At 56.4% G+C, this 18,161-nt stretch overlaps 1 protein-coding gene across 1 annotated transcript in view; it reads left to right on the top strand.

The window, feature by feature from the left end:
* The window catches only part of MAN1C1 (mannosidase alpha class 1C member 1), a 139,273-nt gene that overhangs the window by 41,024 nt on the left and 80,088 nt on the right, over window positions 1-18,161 (top strand). The window lies entirely within an intron of this gene.

Raw genomic sequence — 18,161 nt, 5'->3', positions numbered from 1 at the left:
GCCAGCAGGTGGAAGATCTGTCGGTGTGCGGCTGGCGCCGCGGCTCACTAGGCCAATCCTCCGTCTTGTGGCGCCGGCACACCGGGTTCTAGTCCTGGTAGGGGCTCCAGATTCTGTTCCGGTTGCCCCTCTTCCAGGCCAGCTCTCTGCTGTGGCCAGGGAGTGCAGTGGAGGATGGCCCAAGTGCTTGGGCCCTGCACCCCATGGGAGACCAGGATAAGTACCTGGCTCCTGGCTTCGGATCAGCGCGGTGCGCCAGCCGCGGCGGCCATTGGAGGGTGAACCAACGGCAAAGGAAGACCTTTCTCTCTCTCTCTCTCTCTCTCTCTCTCACTGTCTACTCTGCCTGTCAAAAAAAAACCAAACCAAAACAAAACAAAACACTGTCAGTGTGTCTCTCTCCTTCTACCTTTCAAACAAAATGAAAATTTAGAAAAAAAAAGGGGGGAGGGGAGGCACTGAGACTTGGTGTTGTTTAATGAGCGGCAGCTGGGGGAGACCCTGCCCCCTTCCCACAACAGCTGGCTGACTTGACTTCGTGGGACACAATGGCTTTTTCCAGCCTTTGTGCTCGGTGTGAGCCCACCTGGTGGTTTACTCCTTTGTGTAGGATGTGTAGCTGTCAGCGACAGAAATCTTACCAAGGCCTTGCTTTTGTAGGGAGGCTCTGAAAAGGCCCAGGCTGGTACCTCAAAAGCAGCAACAGGGAAGAGGGATTCTGTGTCGGTTTTGTCGAATCGCCTGTCTGGGCTGTCAGTTCATTTGTCTCCCTTCCGTGGATGGTTGTGTTTTGCCCACTCGGCAGGAGCTGCCACTCCCCGCAGCAGGTTCCCAGGCCCTGGCAGGGAGCCGCAGAGCAGGGGGCAGCTTAGGAGAGAGAACCCCCCAGGCCTGGCAGGAGCCAGAGCGCCAGAGCCGGAGACAGGCGCGTTCAGCTCTGGGGATGCAGGAGCGTGCGTGGATTGCAGGGATGACGCGGAGAAAGCCGCGGAGCCAGCCCGAGGCCCGCCTGAGCTTTGATTCCGAGCCTTCAAACAGCTCAGACAATCTGTGCCACTTGCAGATCTGAGTTTCCGCTTCCTCCGCCTGTCCCATCAGCTCACCACGATGAGAGTCTTTTGGTTTCGTAGTTAATTGTTCTTTTGTATTCTACTTCAGGGGTTTGAAATCTGAGTGGCTGCTGTCTCCCCGGCTCCTTCCTGTGTGATCAGGTTGTCTTTTAGCTCGCGGCTGGGGGGAGCCCTGCCAACAAAGCACTGTGCTTCCAAGCACCCTGTGAAATTCAGAAAATACCACGGCCCCTTGTGAGGAATCCAGAAGTGGTCCCGCACTTCATCCATCACCGCAGACCTAGAAAAATGAGAAAACCCGCGTGGAGCTGTGTGATCCGCGTAGACCAGGGAGGCTACAGGGTGGCGGCTCCTTGGCTTCCTAGCGGACCAGAGCCATTTCCTGCGGCTGAGCCAGCCTCTTCACCGCTTTGGAATTCTCTCCCTGGGGTGCACCCTGAGCAGTGGGTTTTGTAAGCCCTTTTAGCCCACACCCACACGACACCCCCCCCACACACACACACAAAAGCAAATATGTGCTTGGAACCCTGTTGATGAGGACTTAGGAGGAACAAAGAGAAAACCCCAGTGCACTTTGCAGGTATAAATGGCAAACAGGAGGAGCAGCCCCTTTCTCTTTGTAAAAAGATTAATTGAGGCCTCCACTCCGTCACCTTCCTCGCCCTTACCTTCCCCACTGGGTCACCTCTGCCCCCTTCCGTGCTTCTCTCTGCCCGGGGCTTCTCTTTGTTCAGGATTCTCCTGCGCGTTACTTTCTGCTGCCCCACACATGGATGTGCGCGCCCTGCAGGTCGCCATTGCTGCAGGCACCAGCGCGTGCGCCCCAGTCGGTGGAGGGTCTGTCCATGTTTTCTGAGTGGATGTCAGACGGGGAAGGTGAGAACAGCAAGAGGCAGAGGTTGCGATCAGACAGACCTGGCTTTGAAAGCAACCTCTGCTTATTGGCTGTGTGCCTTTAGAGTAGTTGCTGAACCTCAGTTTCCTTGTCTATGAAATGGGCTTAACATCTGCTTCCCTGCCTGGCCGTGGTGGCTTAAATGGCACAGAGGCCGGAATATGGTGGTGCTCATTAAATGCTGGCTTACCCTGCAAGCCTTGATTGAGATAATTTTACTAGACAAGAAGCAGAGCCCTCCCGTGCCCTAGTGGGTCTTGGGCCAGGAATGGATCTCCCAGGAGAGTCTGGCTGAGCCTCTTTTGGCTTCGGGGAGAACCACTTGGAAACGCAGATGGCTCCAGGAGCTTTAGCACAGAGCCCCCAAGGACTCTGTCCCCAAAACCTGGCATCCCAAGAGCTGATGACACCAACTAAGACAGGGACTCCCGCCCTGGCCCAGGGCTCCTTGTGAGCCGTAGGCCCTGAAGCAGGTGCCCAGAGGCCGCGGAGCAGTCTTCGGCTGGTGATAGGGGCCTGGCCTCGGCAGGGTCCTCTCCTCAGGAAACCCAGCTCCCTGCCTCCAGCCCAGCCTCTGCCACCGGCTTTGGTATTTTCCTGGTGCCTTTTAAACCCTTCAGGCTTCCTGTGTCTGCCTCCTTCCTGTTTCCAGGCTCGTCATTCTCTTCAGCAGGCTGAGCCTTCAGGGAGCGGATTTGGGCGTTGCTCATTTTCAAAGAGCAGCAGACACGAGGACGGCCGCCTGGCGCTGGCACGGGCCGCAGCCAGCCCTTGGTTGGTTGTCTGTGTGCCGCCGTCTGGGGTGCTGGGTTGATGTTTTGTTGCTGTGGGGAGCCTGGTCAGACGGAAGAGGCACAGCCTCTCAAATCAGCCAGACCCCGGCTTCCGACGCTGGCTCTGCCACCTGCCAGCTGCATGGCCCTCGGCGTTGGGACACGGAGGGGCTCGTCCCGCCTCACAGGGCTGCTGGGTGGGAAGCAGTCTGCTGTCCTGGCTGAATGCAGGCTCCCGAGCCACCCTCTCACGGCAGTGCCTGGCTCTGCCTCTGTCCTGTGTCCTCAAGCCAGAGTGCTCCAGGTTGTAAAATGGACCGTAAGGGCGACCCCACCTGGGCGTGGGCTCAGCACACTGGCAGTGCTCAGTGGAAGTCATTACTGGGTGACGGGCGATGCCTGAGCCATTGGGGGGACTGCTGTGCTCTGTGCCGGGGGTGCGATGCACAAGGGAACGGCTCACAGCACTCCAGGGCAGCGAGACAGACATGAAGGAGATGAGCACCCTGCAGAGGTGTGGTCTGCGCACACCACTGGCAGGGGCTGTGTGAATGCCAGCATGCTTGTACCCAGATCCTGGATGTCAGAATTCCTGCTGCAGACAAGTGCTATGGAGGAGTGGAGCGAGTGCTGGAGATCGGGTGGTTGCCTTGTTCATCTGGTTGTTCCTTGGCAGGTAACAAAGGTCCTGGGATGGCGTCAGGTTCCTGTTGCCATAGGAACAAATGTGCCTCCTGTCACAGCTCTGGAGACCACGGTCTGACATGGGTCTCAATAGGGCTACATTCAGGGTGTTGCCCAGCTTGTGTTCCTTTCTGTAGGCTCTAGAGGGGTGTGTTAGTGAGGGTCTCCGGGGCAGTAGAGCCAGTAAGATACAGATACATGACTCGGACGGACAGATGGACAGACGGATGGCTAGATGAATGGATGGACAGGCAGATGGATGGATGGACGGACAAATGGGTGGATGGATGGAGGGATGGACAAATGGGACAGATGGACAGACAGACAGGCTAGATGGACAGATAGATACATGGACAGACAGATGGATAATGAAATGGACAGGTGGATGGAGGGAAGGTGGGAATGGAGTCACGTGACTATGAAGGCCTGAACAGGCTACCTGCAGGCAGAAAAGCCCACAGTGTGGCTCAGTCCAAGTTCACGGCCCGAGAACCTGGGGAGCTGACATTTAAAACTGTTGGTCTAAGGTCAGAGGCCTGGGGTCTGGGGGCTGAGAAGGCAAGTTCTTGAGTTCCAGGGCTGCAGAACTGGGGTTCTCATGTCCAACCGCAGGAGAAAGGGGTGTCCCAGCTCCACAGAGCGAGCAGATTCACCTTCCCTCTGACGTTTTGCTGTCTGGAACCTCTGCTGATTGGATGGTGCCCACACACGGTGCGTGAGGGCAGATTTTTCTTTTAAAAAAATCATTTATTTGAAAGTTACACATACACTGGGAGAAAGAAAGAGAGAGAGAGAGAGAGTTGTTCCATCTGCTGGTTCACTCCCCAATGGCTGCAACAGCAGGGGCTGGGCCAGGCTGAAGCCAGAACCTGGAGCTCCATCTGGGTCTCCACATGGGAGCACTTGGGCCACCTTCTACTGCCTTCCCAGGCACATTGAAGGGCACTGGATTGGAAGTGGGGCAGCTGGGACTTGAACCAGCGCTCCTGTGGGATGTCGGCATCGTGAGTGGCAGCTTAGCCCTGTGCACCACAACACCGGCCCCAGAGGCAGATCTTTCTTACCCAGCCTGCTGACACACACCGGCCTGTCCTGGAAGCTTGCTCACAGACATGCCCAGAGTCATGCTTAACTGGTTACCTGGTGTCCCTTGGTCAGTTGAGTGGACACCTACAGCCAGCCACCGTGGTGGGGAGAGGGTTCCTTCCCAAGGCTGCCTTCCCAGGCTTGTGGTCCGCTTCCTCCACCTCTCAAACCTCACATAGCAGGTGGCGTCTCTCTCCCATCTGCACCTCGTTCCTTTGACCCTGGCTCCTGCCTTCCCACCCCTCTCCCTTAGGAGGGATCTTGGGATTACCTTGGGCTCCTCTGGGTGTCAGCCTGATCGCTCCCTGTCGCAGGTGGCTGGCACACCACCCTCGTTCTGTCTTACCCTGTAATCTGGTAGCCCCGTCCATGATCAGCGGTTAGGGCCTGGGCATCTTTGGGGGCTGTTGGTCTGCATGGCTGGGAGGGGGTGATGCATGTTGGAGGTGCCATTCAGAAGCCCCTAGGGATGAAGTAAGGGGCGCTGGGATGGGTGGGGAGAAGCCACCGGGCAGGCGTTTCAGGCTCCGTGCCTTCGGGGGCTCTTGGAGGCTCCCACACAGAGGAAGGATGTTCGGTGCTTTGTGTTTTCCAAGACTCGCTCAGTTTGAGGGTCTTCAGGCAGTTCATGGAAGATGTGTGTTAAGGAAGAAAACTGTATGCGTGCACTTCCGAATTCTGTTGCACCACAATAAATGTTATCTTTTAACTCCATTTTCCGGGAGCATTTTACCTGCGTGTGAACGTCCCGATGACTCCCAGGAGCCCTGGACCGGGGTGACGGACCCGTATCACAGCCTTTAAAGGGATGAGCAGGTGGGGGCAGAGAGGCTCAGTGTCCCGTCAAAGGACACACAGCTGGGTGGCGCTGGGGTCAGAGTCAGCTCTTGCCTGCTGCTCCCCACTTCCTCTTTTGGAGCGCCTCCCACAGGTGTGCTGGGAACTGGTCTTGCCTGTGCACCCCTGAAAAACTTCCCGGTGCTCATTTGGTTGGCTTTCCACCCTCAGTGTGTAGCCAGCACCCCGCTTCCTCCCCTCCTCAAGTGCATCCTTCCTGTGGAGGCCCCATTGTTCTGTCTCCCTGTGGGACTGGGTGCTTTTCTGTGGGAGAGAATTCTCCTTGAGCCCTGAGGGTAACTGTCTGCCTGTGGGATGCAGCTTCTTTGTCTGTAAAATGGGGGCACTGCCCCCACTCTGCCTAACTCAGAAATGACCAGAAGGCATGGATGAAGGAGGCAAAGCGCTTTGGAAGGGTGGAGCCGCCCACGCACAGGAGCGTGTGTTTCCTTGAACAGGCCCTGCTGAGCAGTTTCTCGTTGGAGTTTCACCTGCAGGTGCTCCGAGGCCCTGCCCGTGCTGCTCATCTTTGCCCTGGCTCCTGTCCCCTCTCCCTGACCTGTCCCTCAGCCTGTGAAGGGATGGGGACAGGGGCGGGGGCAGGGACGAGATGCACCTAAATGCACTGCTCCTGGGTCTTGTGACCACCTCCACCGTTACACCTGTCTGCAGACTGCACCACGGTCAGAAAGACCTCTCCCCAGAGAGCGTCTCACCCCTTCTTGCTCCGCCTCTGCCCTCCCCCTTCATGGGCCTTTGGACAGTCCATGTGCAGGAAGTCAGAGCCACGGGCCAGTGGGTCTCTCTGTCCCGGGCATGCCCCTCTCTTGTGGTCTCAGGACAGGAGCTGCCCAGGGGAGGTTCCTGGGTGCCCAGCTGTGCTGTGGGAGAGCAGGGATCGGGGCCACACCACAGTTTGCCTTCGTCCCTCTGCGTCCGGTAGTCCAAGCAAACCCAAAAGCAAGAGGCTGGAGGCAGCACCTCCCCCTACCACATCCTGACTCCCTGCACAACCAAACCCCCGCCGTGTCCAGCTTCTGACTATAGACTGGGGCCTCTTCAGCAGGCGCCCATCGCATCGCACTGGTCCGTGGAGGGGGAGAACCAGACGCCTGACGCAGCAGGTTTCTGGCGACCAAGCCGTCAGCCGTGCTCAGTCCTCAGGGCTGTCTCTATGTAGTCGTTAGACCCCAGGATCGTCAGAGACCAAGCCCGTTCCTGCACAGCCCCTGCACACGGGGCCAAGTGTCACTGAGGGGCTGGGTGTCACAGTGTGAGCCCTGGTCTTTAACGACAGGGAAAATCCATTTCCTTCTTGCAGCTTTGCGACGGGGCCACTGTGGTTCCGGGTCACTGCCAGACCAGGCCCACATGTGTGTGCCTTGTTTTTAAAAGTGGGGAGGCATCTCATCCAGGGCTCACCCATCTCCTCCCCAGCTGCACCTCCGAAGAACTTCCTGGTGCTCGTTTGGTTGCTTTCCATCCTCGGGGCGCGCTGCCAGCACCCCGTTCCTCCTGTCCTGGTCCCATTGTTCTGTCTCGACGTGGGACTCCGTGGATTCAAGTGCTTTTCTGCAGGAGAGAATTCTCCTTGAGCTCTGAGGCGGGTAGAAGAGAATCTTAAACAAAATGATCATGCCTGCCTTGAGCTCGTAAATATTTTTCATGCTACGGTTTCGTGTCATTGTCACTCGTTCAGGTGGACAAGAACATCCTTTGTTGCAAAGAACTGAAGTGGCGTCCGGGGCCCGGCTTCCACGGCTCTGCCGGCGTCTCTGTCGTTGGAGCTCTGTGTCCGTGCCTTTGTGGGGTGCGGGTGAAGGGAAGGCTTTGCGTTTGCGTGTGCACAGCGTGGGCTGCTGCAGGGGAGGGGCTTAGCGAGAGCACCTGCAGCTGCCCCGGTCTGGCAGACAGCACCACGCACACGATGTCCGTGATGGTGACGGTGGCCCCCGTGCATTTCTGGAGCCCGGTGGGGACAGAGTCATGCCTCCTGACTCCTGCAGCCCTGTTCTGGAGTCTGTGCTGAGTCTTGCTCTAGTGCTGGCTGCCACAGTCCCGTTAGCTCCTTCAGTGCCCCGGCCCTCAGTCCCGGAAACACGATGGCTGCTGTCCTGTTAATTTCCGTGTCCCGGCTGTCCGTGGTGTGTCACTTCCTGTCTCTGGGGAAGTTCATACGTGCTTATTTTAAAATGTGGCTTTGGGAGTAGATGATGTGTCTGGCCCTCAGTTTCTGTTGACTTTGAAATTCTGCATCTGCGCTTGTTTGTTTCTTCTGCTGAATGGGCTGCTCCGACCCAGCCGTGAAGACCTCCTCTTTGCCAGCGAAGTCGAGCTCACTTCCAGCTGTCCAGGCACCCTGCTGGGTCACTCCCTAGATGACCACAAAGGCCAGAGCTGGGCCAGGCCCAAGCCAGGCGCCTGGAGCTCCATCTGGGTCTCCCATGTGGGTGCAGGGGTCCAAGTACTTGGACAGGGAGCTGGATCAGAGTGAATTGAACCGGCGCTCTGATATATGGGATGCTGGCATCCCAGGCGGTGGCTAAACCTGCTGCACCACACTGCCGGCCTGTGTATTCCGTTTCTTTCTGTTTCTTTTTTCTCATTTTAACAATCTTTTTTTTTTTTAAAGATTTTATTTATTTATTTGATAAGTAGAGTTACAGACAGTGAGAGGTAGAGACAGAGAGAAAGGTCTTCCATCCGCTGATTCATTCCCCAGATGGCCGCAACAGCTGGAGCGAGCTGCACCGATCCGAAGCCAGGAGCCAGGAGCTACTTCTGGGTCTCCCATGTGGGTGCAGGGGCCCAAGCACCTGGGCCATCTTCTACTGCTTTCCCAGGCCATAGCAGAGAGCTGGATTGGAAGAGGAGCAGCTGGGACACAAACTGGTGCCCATGTGGGATCCCAGTGCTGCAGGCAGAGGCTTCGCCCACTAAGCCACAGTGCCAGCTCCAGCGATCTTCCTTTTCTACATTACAGCTATTTCTAGATATTTGTTACAGAAAATTAAAAAATATAGATCGATGAGAAGAAAAAATAGAAATCACTGAACTTCTCACTCTCAGATACAGCCACTGCCAGTCTCCATTTCTGTGTATTTTCCTTCACCCACAGATAAAACTATGAAGCTTTTTTTTTTTAAAAATTAAAAATTTATTTTCATTTTATTCAAAAGGCAGAGAGACGGAGAGAAATTTGCCACCTGCTGTTCATTCCCTAAATGCCTGCAATACCCAGGTCTGGCCTAGGCCCAGGCCCAAGCTAGGAACCTGGCACTCCATTGCTGATCTTGCACAGGGGTGGCGGGGACCAGGCACAGGAGCCAACTGCTGCCTCCCTGGGTGCACACTAGCAGGAAGTTGGAATTGGAAAGGAGCAGAGTTGGGACTCGAACCCAGACACTGCCCTGTGGGCTACGGGTGTCCCAAGCAGGAACCTAACAGCTGTGCTGTGTATCTGCCCCCACCAGCAAGCTTTATAATATAGAATTTGATATCCTGCTTTTCAGCTTAATGTTTTTTTGTTTGTTTGTTTGTTTGTTTTTGACAGGCAGAGTGGACAGTGAGAGAGAGAGAGACAGAGAGAAAGGTCTTCCTTTTTGCCATTGGTTCACCCTCCAATGGCCACCACGACTGGCGCGCTGCGCCTGGCACATCGTGCTGATCCGAAGCCAGGAGCCAGGTGCTTCTCCTGGTCTCCCATGGGGTGCAGGGCCCAAGCACTTGGGCCATCCTCCACTGCACTCTCGGGCCACCGCAGAGAGCTGGGCTGGAAGAGGGGCAACCGGGACTAGAACCCGGTATGCCGGCACCGCAAGGCGGAGGATTAGCCTATTGAGCCAGGGTGCCAGCCTTCAGCTTAATGTTATACAATGAACATGTTTGTTTATCACTAAACATTGGAAAGCATCATTTAAAATTTCTGTTTATGGGTCCGACATTGTGGTGTAGCAGCATCCCATGTGGGATGGGATTCCTAATCCTAATGAGCCTGGGAAAGCAGTGGAAGATGGCCCAAGTGTTTGGGCCTCTGCATCCATATGGGAGACCCTCCTGGCTCCTGGCTTTGGCCTGGCCCAGCCCCAGCCATTGCAACCATTTAGGGAGTGAACCAGCAGATGAAAGACCTTTCTCTCTCTCTCTGCCTCTGCCTCTGCCTCCGCCTCCGCCTCCGCCTCCGCCTCCGCCTCCCTGCCCCCTGCCCCCTGCCCCGTCCAGTAACTCTGCCTTTCAAATAAATAAAATAAATCTTTAAAACATTTTCTCTTTACTACAGTGCATATCCTGTTTATTTAGCCCTTGCATAATGATTTCTGAACGGGATGATACTGATTGAGTGAAGCCACCGACCTGCATGAATCAGGAGATGAAGTCTGCCAGGAGCTGTGCCGTGCACCAGTGCTTGCTTGTGGGTAGGGCCCTCGGCCCCGGGAACCGCTGAGCTGTGTCTTCGCGGAACTGTGGAACCGCTCTGCACAGTGTGGGCAGGACGAGCTGCCCGGGCGCGGTCTTCCAAAGGGCACGTGCATATCCGTGACCTTTCCTCCTAGCAGTTTCCTAGAGAAGAACTGGAAGTATCTCATGCACAAAGATGTCCTCTGTGGCATTATTTACGGTGGTCTCACGCTAGAGATCGCCGACATGTCTGGTTCTATGAGAAGATGATGAAGTAAATGACAACACATCTTCTTGCAGGGTCCTTGTAAGGCCATTAGAAATGATATGAACACAGCCTTTGCAATAAAATGGAAAATGCTTATGTCATAATCACGGGAAGAATCAAAGTTAAAGAGGTGGAAAAAGAATAGAAAGACACCAAAATGAGGATGGTGGTTAGAGCGGAGGACAGGTGCCCCTTTCTGCAGTGGGTGCGTGTACCCTCTACGTGAGAAGGTAGATAGGCAGGCCCAGCGTTGTGGTGCAGCCGACTCAGCTATCGCATGCAATGCCGGCATCTCACATGGGTGCTGTTTTGAGTCCTGGCTGCTCCATTTCCCATCCAGCTCCCTGCTAGTGCTCCTGGGAAAGCGGTGGAAGATGGCCCAAGAGCTTGGGCCCCTGCACCCATGTGGGAGAGCCAGATGGAGTTCCAGGCTCCTGGCTCTGATCTGGCTCAGTCCTGGCCATGGTGCCCATTTGAGGAGTGCATTTGTAAATGCATTTGGAAAATCTCTCTCTGTGTGTCTCTCTCTGTAACTCTGCCTTTCAAATAAATGAGTAAATCTTTTTTTTAAAGGTAGATGGACAGATGGATAGATAGATGGATAGACCAGATGAAGGATGGATGGATGGACAGATAGGTAGACAGGTGGAGATCCACCTTATTTTTGAAATGACCTGAAAGGATGCTCCGTCCATTCTGTGCTGTAACGGAACACCTGTACCCCAGCCAGGGCTGGCACTGCGCTCACGGGCCGGGAGGCCCAAGCACGTGCTGCCCTGTTGGCTTCTGGTTGAGGGCCTCGTGTGGTGTCACATTGTGGAGGAGACGCAGGGAGGGGAAGAAGAGAGAGGCCACAGTGGTGGGAGACGGCACGAGAGAGCAGAAGGAAAAAGCTGTGCTCGCATCCGAGCAGCCCGCTCTCGGAAGCACCAGCCAGTCCCGTCCCACGGAACCCCTCCTGGGGCAGCGCCCCCACGCCCTGGTCACCTCCGCCATCGCAGTGCCGTTGGCACGGGGCCAACCTCGGGCACAGGAACCCTCCCCCCGGGAACCAACCACACCCAAACCGCGGCAGTGGACACAGGCAGGAGAGCCGGGGCAGCGGGCCCCCAGCCTTCTGGAAAACGCTCAGGACCACAGAAGGAGCCTTTGGATTTATTTGGGGCGGGGGAGGGCGGGGAGAAGCAGGAAGAACAGGTGTGCCCCTGGTTACGAGTGGCAACGTAAAATCTCTAGTGTCTGATCTGTTTGCTGGGCTCCAGCCTCTGACTGGAGTTGGGGGCTGGGGACCTACACGCAGAGCCAGCCAGGCTCCGAGCAGCTGGGGTAGGAGGAGTCCCGAGGAGACTGGCGCTGGGCACGCTGTCACCATTGATAAAACATGGGGAAATCGAAATGGTTTAATGGATACATTTGGGTGATAGTGGAATCCCTAATGGTTCTGAAAAAAAACAAGTTCAGACCCTAACACAGACCTCACGTTTGCCTTTCCCGGATTCCTCAAATGTTAACGTTTTATCCAGTTCCCTTTCTCTCTTTTGCTCATTCACTCTGTGTGTGTGTGTGTGTGTGTCCCCTTCCCAGGGTGTCACTGCAGATCACACACACACACACACACGTACACGCACGTGGCTGCTTTCTGAACCACTGAAAGTGGCCTCCCTCGGTGGGAAGTCCCCCAGTCGTCCTCTTCCAGGACCTTGCTGTTTGTGAAGGGAGGAGCCACTGGTGTTGCAGATGCCAGTTGTCCGAGGTTTCTTCCCCAGCAGTTCAGGTTATGCGTTCTTGGCAGAATCGTCACGGAAGTGATGTGGTATCTGTCTCTGTGCTCGTGTCAGGGGCTTGGACCCAGGGACTCCCAGATGTGAGGTCTGGGATGTTAAGCTAGTGTCTTAACCGCTGCGCCAAGTGCAGCTTGATTGAGATAGAACTCACATGCTATAAAATTCACCTTTACAAAGTGTAGGAGTCCGTGGTTTTGAAGTGTAGTCACAGTCGCACAGTCATCACGTTCCACTTTAGAACATGTTCCTCACTCCAGAGAGACTGCACCCCTCCCCACCCTCGCCCCAGCAGACACTGGCCATGGAATCACACAGGCCTCACCCCTCCCCACCCTCGCCCCAGCAGACACTGGCCATGGAATCACACAGGCCTCACCCCTCCCCACCCTCGCCCCAGGTAGACACTGGCCATGGAATCACACAGGCCTCACCCCTCCCCACCCTCACCCAGCAGACACTGGCCGTGGAATCACACAGGCCTCACCCCTCCCCACCCTCACCCAGCAGACACTGCTCTGCTTTTCTGTCCGTGTGGATCTGCTTCCTCTGGACGTCTCTGGAATCATGTACTGGGTAGTGTTTTGTGTCTGGCTTCTTTCATTTATCATAATGTTTAAAAGTTCACATTTTATTTATTTGAAAGAGTTACAGAGGAAAAAGGGAGCAACAACAGAGAGAGAGAGAGGTCTGCCATCTGCTGCTCCATCCCCCAGATGGCTGCAACGGCTGGACCTGGGCCACACCAAAGCCAGGAGCCAGGAGCTTCTTCTGAGTCTCCCACATGGCTGGCAGGGACCTAAGACTTGAGCCATCTGCTGCTGCTTTCCCTAGGCCATTAACAGGGAGCTGAATTGGAAGTGGAGCAGCTGGGACTCAAACTGGCACCCATGTGGGATGCCAGTGTCACAGGCAGCGGCTTTACCTGCCGTGCCACAACACGGGCCCAAAGTTGCTCATTTTTAACATATACAGGCCTTTGTTCCCTTTCATGGCTGAATAATATTCCACCCTATTATGGATATGCCACATTTTCTTGATCTACCCGTCAGGCCTTGCACATTCAGGCTCTTTCCACTTCGGGGCTGTTACAGACAATATGCCTGTGAGTATTTGTGCCTACGTCTTTGTGTAGACGTGTGTTTTTATTCTTCCTGGGCATGTGTTGGGGATCCCCAGGCCGCATAGTCCTACTCATGCCTGTGACTTGTTACAGTTGAAGGGGTGCAGAGCAAAACCAGCAAAGGGTCAGTAACTGGGCAGCAACCGAGAGGAACCGCGCGCAAGCTTAGCTTCCCCCAGCATGGAATCGGGACCCTGGTAAGAGGCTGTGTGCCGCGGGAGCTCCGCAGAGACGCGGGGCCAGGGTTTCCGGTGGGGGCTGGTACGGAGGCTCCCTCTGCCTGCATGAATGAAACCCAGACTCCCAGCAGGACTGCAGGTGTCTGGCGCGCGCCGTGGTGTTTGCACCGTCTTGGCACAGGCACTCAAATCCAGCTGCCTCTTCCCGCATGAGTCGCAGGGCACGCCATACATGGATTTTTTTTTTCCAAACTGTTTTCCTTCCCACTCATTGTGTGTGAGGGTTCCAATTTCTCCAGCGTGCTGGATGACATCCTGTCGTCCGTCGTTTTGATAGGAGCCATCCGAGGGGGACTCATGGGTTTTTAAGTTCGTGATTTTCCAGCCTGAGAACAAAAGCGCGCCGCTCAGAGGACGCCCAGAATGAGCGTGCTCAGAGCAGTCGTGCCGGTCCAACCCCTTATTTCCTTTCTTTTTTTTTTTAAAGCAATTTTTTCTGTACCAGGACAGAGTGTTTCTGTGTATCAGCCTTGTCTTTCACAATATCTTCATGTGCAAAAATGGAGCCCCGGGGCTGCGCTGATGGCAGCTTCCTCGGTGCTCCGGTCCGGGAGGGGAGCCCCAGCCGCCGGCCTCATACAACAGTGTCTGTTCCTTCCCGGGGAGGCAGGGAAGACGGCCCCGTCAGGTTTGCAGATTACCTGCAGCCGACGCGTGTGCGCACACACACACACACACACAGTCACTTGGTGAGAGCTGTTCCAGGAAGATCCTGACAGCGTGGAATGGTGGGCAGAGTCCCCTGATGTGGAGTTGTCAGGGACCCTCCCACCCTCCCACCTCCCCTCCACACCTACGGGATCGTGGCCAGCGGCAAGCAGGGCGAGTCCAGTCCGTCCTTGGGTTTTGAATCACTAAGGAAAGAATCAGCGAGAACAAACGGGCCCCACCCACGGTCTGGGGACACCCTGGGGCAGCCGTGTGTGGGTCTGTGGCCTCAGAGGCCATGGTGGGTGAGCCGTGCCATAAGGGGAGGTGCTGAAGGGGCCGGGCTGTTCTGCCAGCCAGCAGGCAGCTTCCGATGCCTGCAGGGTTGGATCTCCACGGGAAACCAGATTTGGACGGGCTGAGAGAGAGCTCTGCCAGTGCTGCGTTCCGGGGGCCGCGTGGTCAGGTGGTGAGCGCGCCGTCGCCGGGGAGGCTCAGAGATGCCTAGTCCTCTACGAAGGAACTTCTCCGGGGGCAGGAGGTGGCCCGGGTGACCTCTGAGGTCTTCAGGCTGCCCAACCATGAAGCAGGAACTGAACACCTGTAAAGAAAGCCAAGGTGGGGGTCGCCAACGGCGCGGTCACCAGTTCTACGGGGCACAAGTTTGTGTGTCTGGGGGGTCATTTCTGGCCCTCCCAGTCCTCCTGGCCTTCGGGACACTGCCCCTCGACACGTGACCTTGCCCCCTCTAGCACACCTGCTGCCCGGGAGCTGCTCGTCTCCTCCTGTTGGCCTGTTCCACGTTCACCCTTGGGTTTAGCTGTGATGTGTGGTGTCCATCCAGCGTTCTGGTCGGGTGTTAAGCTCCAGTCAGTTTTCTTGTTTGTTCTTACCTTCATTCCACAAATGGTAATGCCAGGATAAGTTGCGGGCACATGGCAGTGAGTAGGGGAGGGTGACTGACCAAACAGATGCGGGTCCAAGAGGCTGACCGCTGGCTGGTGCCCAGGGCTGTGCATCAGGAACCTGGTGCGAGTCTGGTTACAGGGCCTGGCTGAGACACGGCTGGGAGGGAGGTCCCCACAAAAGCAGCCCTTCGGCTGGGCCCTGGCAGGAGAAGAAGAGCTGGCAGGGGGCGGGCAAGCAGCTGAGAGCATTCCCATCACTGCTGCCACCCACGCTGTGGCCCCAACACAGCACAGGGCTCCCGGCGGGTGTGTGGTTAGGGTGTGCCAGGGATGAGAGAAGGGTCACGTGGCTGGGAGCGTTCCCAGGCCCTGGCCGAGCCCTCCAGTGTTAGGGGTGGGAGGGGCATGTCTCCTGTGGGTTTGCACCTAGAGGCAGAACCCAGTCCCAAATGACATGGGGGTTGCTGGTGGGTGTGATGCTGGGAGAACGGGCCCCATTGCAAACATCTGCCTGTCCCTGCGATGTGATTACCCAGGTCCCAGCCCCAGACCTCTGTTCCTCCTGTCACTCAACACCCTCCCACCCTCCCACCTCCCCTCACCCTGGCTTGTAAGCCGGAGCCCCCAGAGGAGAGAGACCCAGGGAGGAGGCCGGTCCCCCTCAGGCACTCCTACCCGGCAATTATTTTCTGTTATTGCCAATTCAAGATAAGTAGAAAATAACAGAGGAGTGGAACCGGGACTCAAAGCCCACACCAGGCGCCTGGCATGCGCTCCTGTGATGTCTGCGTCAGGCCAGGCGTGGGCTGGGGCTGCCGCCTGGCCGCCTGTGCAGCCCTGGCCACTCTCCACCTGTGAGCCCCAGTGTCATCGGCTGTGAGTTGTGGCACTGGGCTGTTCTGCCCCCTCACGGAGAGTCCAGGCCAGGACGTGCCAAGAAGAGGTGGCTTCCGAGGTTGGCACCAGGAGTGGCTGAGCACGCAGATGTCCTAGAGAGAGGGGCCCCGAGGCAAGAATCACGGGCGGGGGAGGGGAGGAGAGGGACAGAGGACAGGGTCTGGAAGGGAAATGAGCCACAGAGAGAATACACGTGACCGACAGGGCCCTTAGAGGTGGTCATGGCCCTGCTGCGTCAGAAAGCCAAGGTCCTGGGGCCGGCACTGTGGCTTAGTGGTTAAAGCTGTTGCCTGCGATGCCAGCATTCCATAGGGGTGCTGGTTCAAGTCTCACCTGCTCCACTTCCTATCCAGCTCCCTGTTAACGCGCCTGGGAAGGCAACAGAAGATGGGCCAAGTGCTTGGGCCCCTGCACCCACGTGGGAAACCTGGATGAAATACCTGGCCCAGCCCTGGGCATTGAACAGCCATCTGTGGAGTGAACTAGTGGATGGAAGATCTCCCTCCCTCCCTCTCCCTCTCTCTCTGCCTTCCAAATAAATAAATAAATAACTCTTCAAAAAAAATAGAAGAAAGACAAGTTTTTGGGTCCCACTGCAGACCCAGTTTTGTTTTTGCTCCTCAGTAACTCAGGGATGGTTAAAGCTCTCTCCTGGTTGTAACAGTCCCCGGCCCCCGGCCCCCGGCCCCCAGCGGTGCTGATGCCTGCTGACATGTGAGAGCTAATGACCTGGCTGGCTGGGAGAGGCCTGGAGAACCAGACAGGCGCCCTGGAGGCCATGGAGGGAGGAGAGCAAGTGTGCTCATCACCCCTGTCACCCCGTCACCCCAGTCACCTCTGTCGGAAGTGGGCGTGGCCTGGTGTACTTTCATTTAGACTTTTTTTTTCAGTTGCCAAATGGTCATTCTATCAGGTTGTTTGAGTGCTAATTTCTCCTTGTTTGCAATCCAGAATCATTACCTGAAGTGTGCTGGTGTGAGTGTGAGTGTGAGTATGAGTGTGTGTGTGTGTGTGTGTGTGCGTTTCCAAAGCTCTTCGGCAGTTTCCTGGGGGCTGTCACCAGCGGAGCGGGGGAGGAGCTTTTCTTCCAGGCTGCCAATTCTGAACATCTCGATTTTGGTTTGTTTGGGTTGTGGCTCGCTCTGTGTTTGAAGTCTGGGTGCTTTATTTGTAACAATTGTATTTTTCTATATCCTCTAACTCCAGGGGTGTCTCCTTCTCCCCGCTCCCCCTGCGTCTGCCTCCCCCGCTGAGCCCTGGGACGGGCGCCTTGATGAACAGAGCAGGACAGGCGCTCTGACCGTTCGTCAGTGTTTTCCCTAGAATAATTCAGAACAAAACAAAACCTGAAGAGCATTTTTCCATTTTTTCTTTCACATCTCTCGTGCTGCATCTGTAGATAGAGCTCCGGTTTTATCAAATGCACCGTCCAACCCTGTGTTTTCTGGAGAAAAGGAACCTCAGTGACTTGTTGAGAATGTGGATGCCGCCTCACGCACACACACTTGTTCTCAGGCTGCGCAAACCCCTCCCTCGCCCTCCTCCTCCTGGCCAGCAGGCACACCGGGCCACGTGCAGCAGAGGTGGGCTCGAGAGCCAGGCCCCTTCTTTGTCCTCTGTAGCTCATCTAAACTTCTCAGGGCTGCCGCAAGCAGGCCTCACGATGCCTGGCGCCGGAGGCCTCAGATGAGCAAATGAGACAGGGAATTCAGTTGCGTGCTGCAAAGGTAGAGCAGAGGTGGGATTAGAACCCAGGCCTCTCTAGACTGCAGCCTGAGATTCTTGCATTGCACCTGGCTGCTTCCCCACCCCCGCCCCATGCCTCCCCCATATGCCCATGGCCCCGTCTCTGCCCCACTGTCACCCCAGACCTCCGCTCTGCTGTCCCCCTGCAGCCTGCCGTGCACAGACAACAGGCAGGCGTGCACCGTGCAGGCAAATGAGGGGGACCTCGGGCACCAAGCAGTGGGGGTGGGTCATCGTCGTCAGCCTCCGGGTCTCGGCACAGATCAGGGGACGAGGTGCTGGTGGTGCCGCTGAGAGGCTGCACAGTGGCTCTCCATAGGAAGCACTCGTGCACACACCCGGTGCTAAAGTCCACGCGCCCGTGGCTGCTTGTGTGTCCCAAGCCTGTGCTGGGTGCTGGGGGAAACCGAGGCAAGGAAAACGTAGGATTTGGCCTCTGTGAGCTCCGGAGTGAGGGGCACAGTGACCTGCTGGGGTCTCCGGAGCTGGGGATGCCGAGGAAGTCAAGGTAGCTCGGAGAAGCTCATGCCAAGACCGTGGCTTTGGGGGATGCACCTAAGGCTTCAGAGCCGGGGGCATGGGTTCGACTCTCAGCTCCCTCCGTGGCCTGTCTTTGCCCTGGCACCTTACTACAGTGTGGGGTTAACAACACCTGGCTCAGAGGTGGTCCTGCTCGGGGATGGCAGGCGCTACTCAGCGAGGCTTGGTTTCAATCCCTGCAGCAGAGGGTGGCTTCAGGCCAGAGCAAACCAGTGAAGGCTTCACGGAAGAGGTGGCTTTTCATGTGGCCCTGAAGCATGGCTGGGAT

This window comes from Oryctolagus cuniculus, chromosome 7 (genome assembly GCF_964237555.1).
Source record: "Oryctolagus cuniculus chromosome 7, mOryCun1.1, whole genome shotgun sequence".
NCBI classification, from domain to species: Eukaryota; Metazoa; Chordata; class Mammalia; order Lagomorpha; family Leporidae; genus Oryctolagus; species Oryctolagus cuniculus.
The sequence above is the reverse complement of the archived record's forward strand: the minus strand, read 5'-3'. Positions and strand labels throughout refer to the sequence as shown.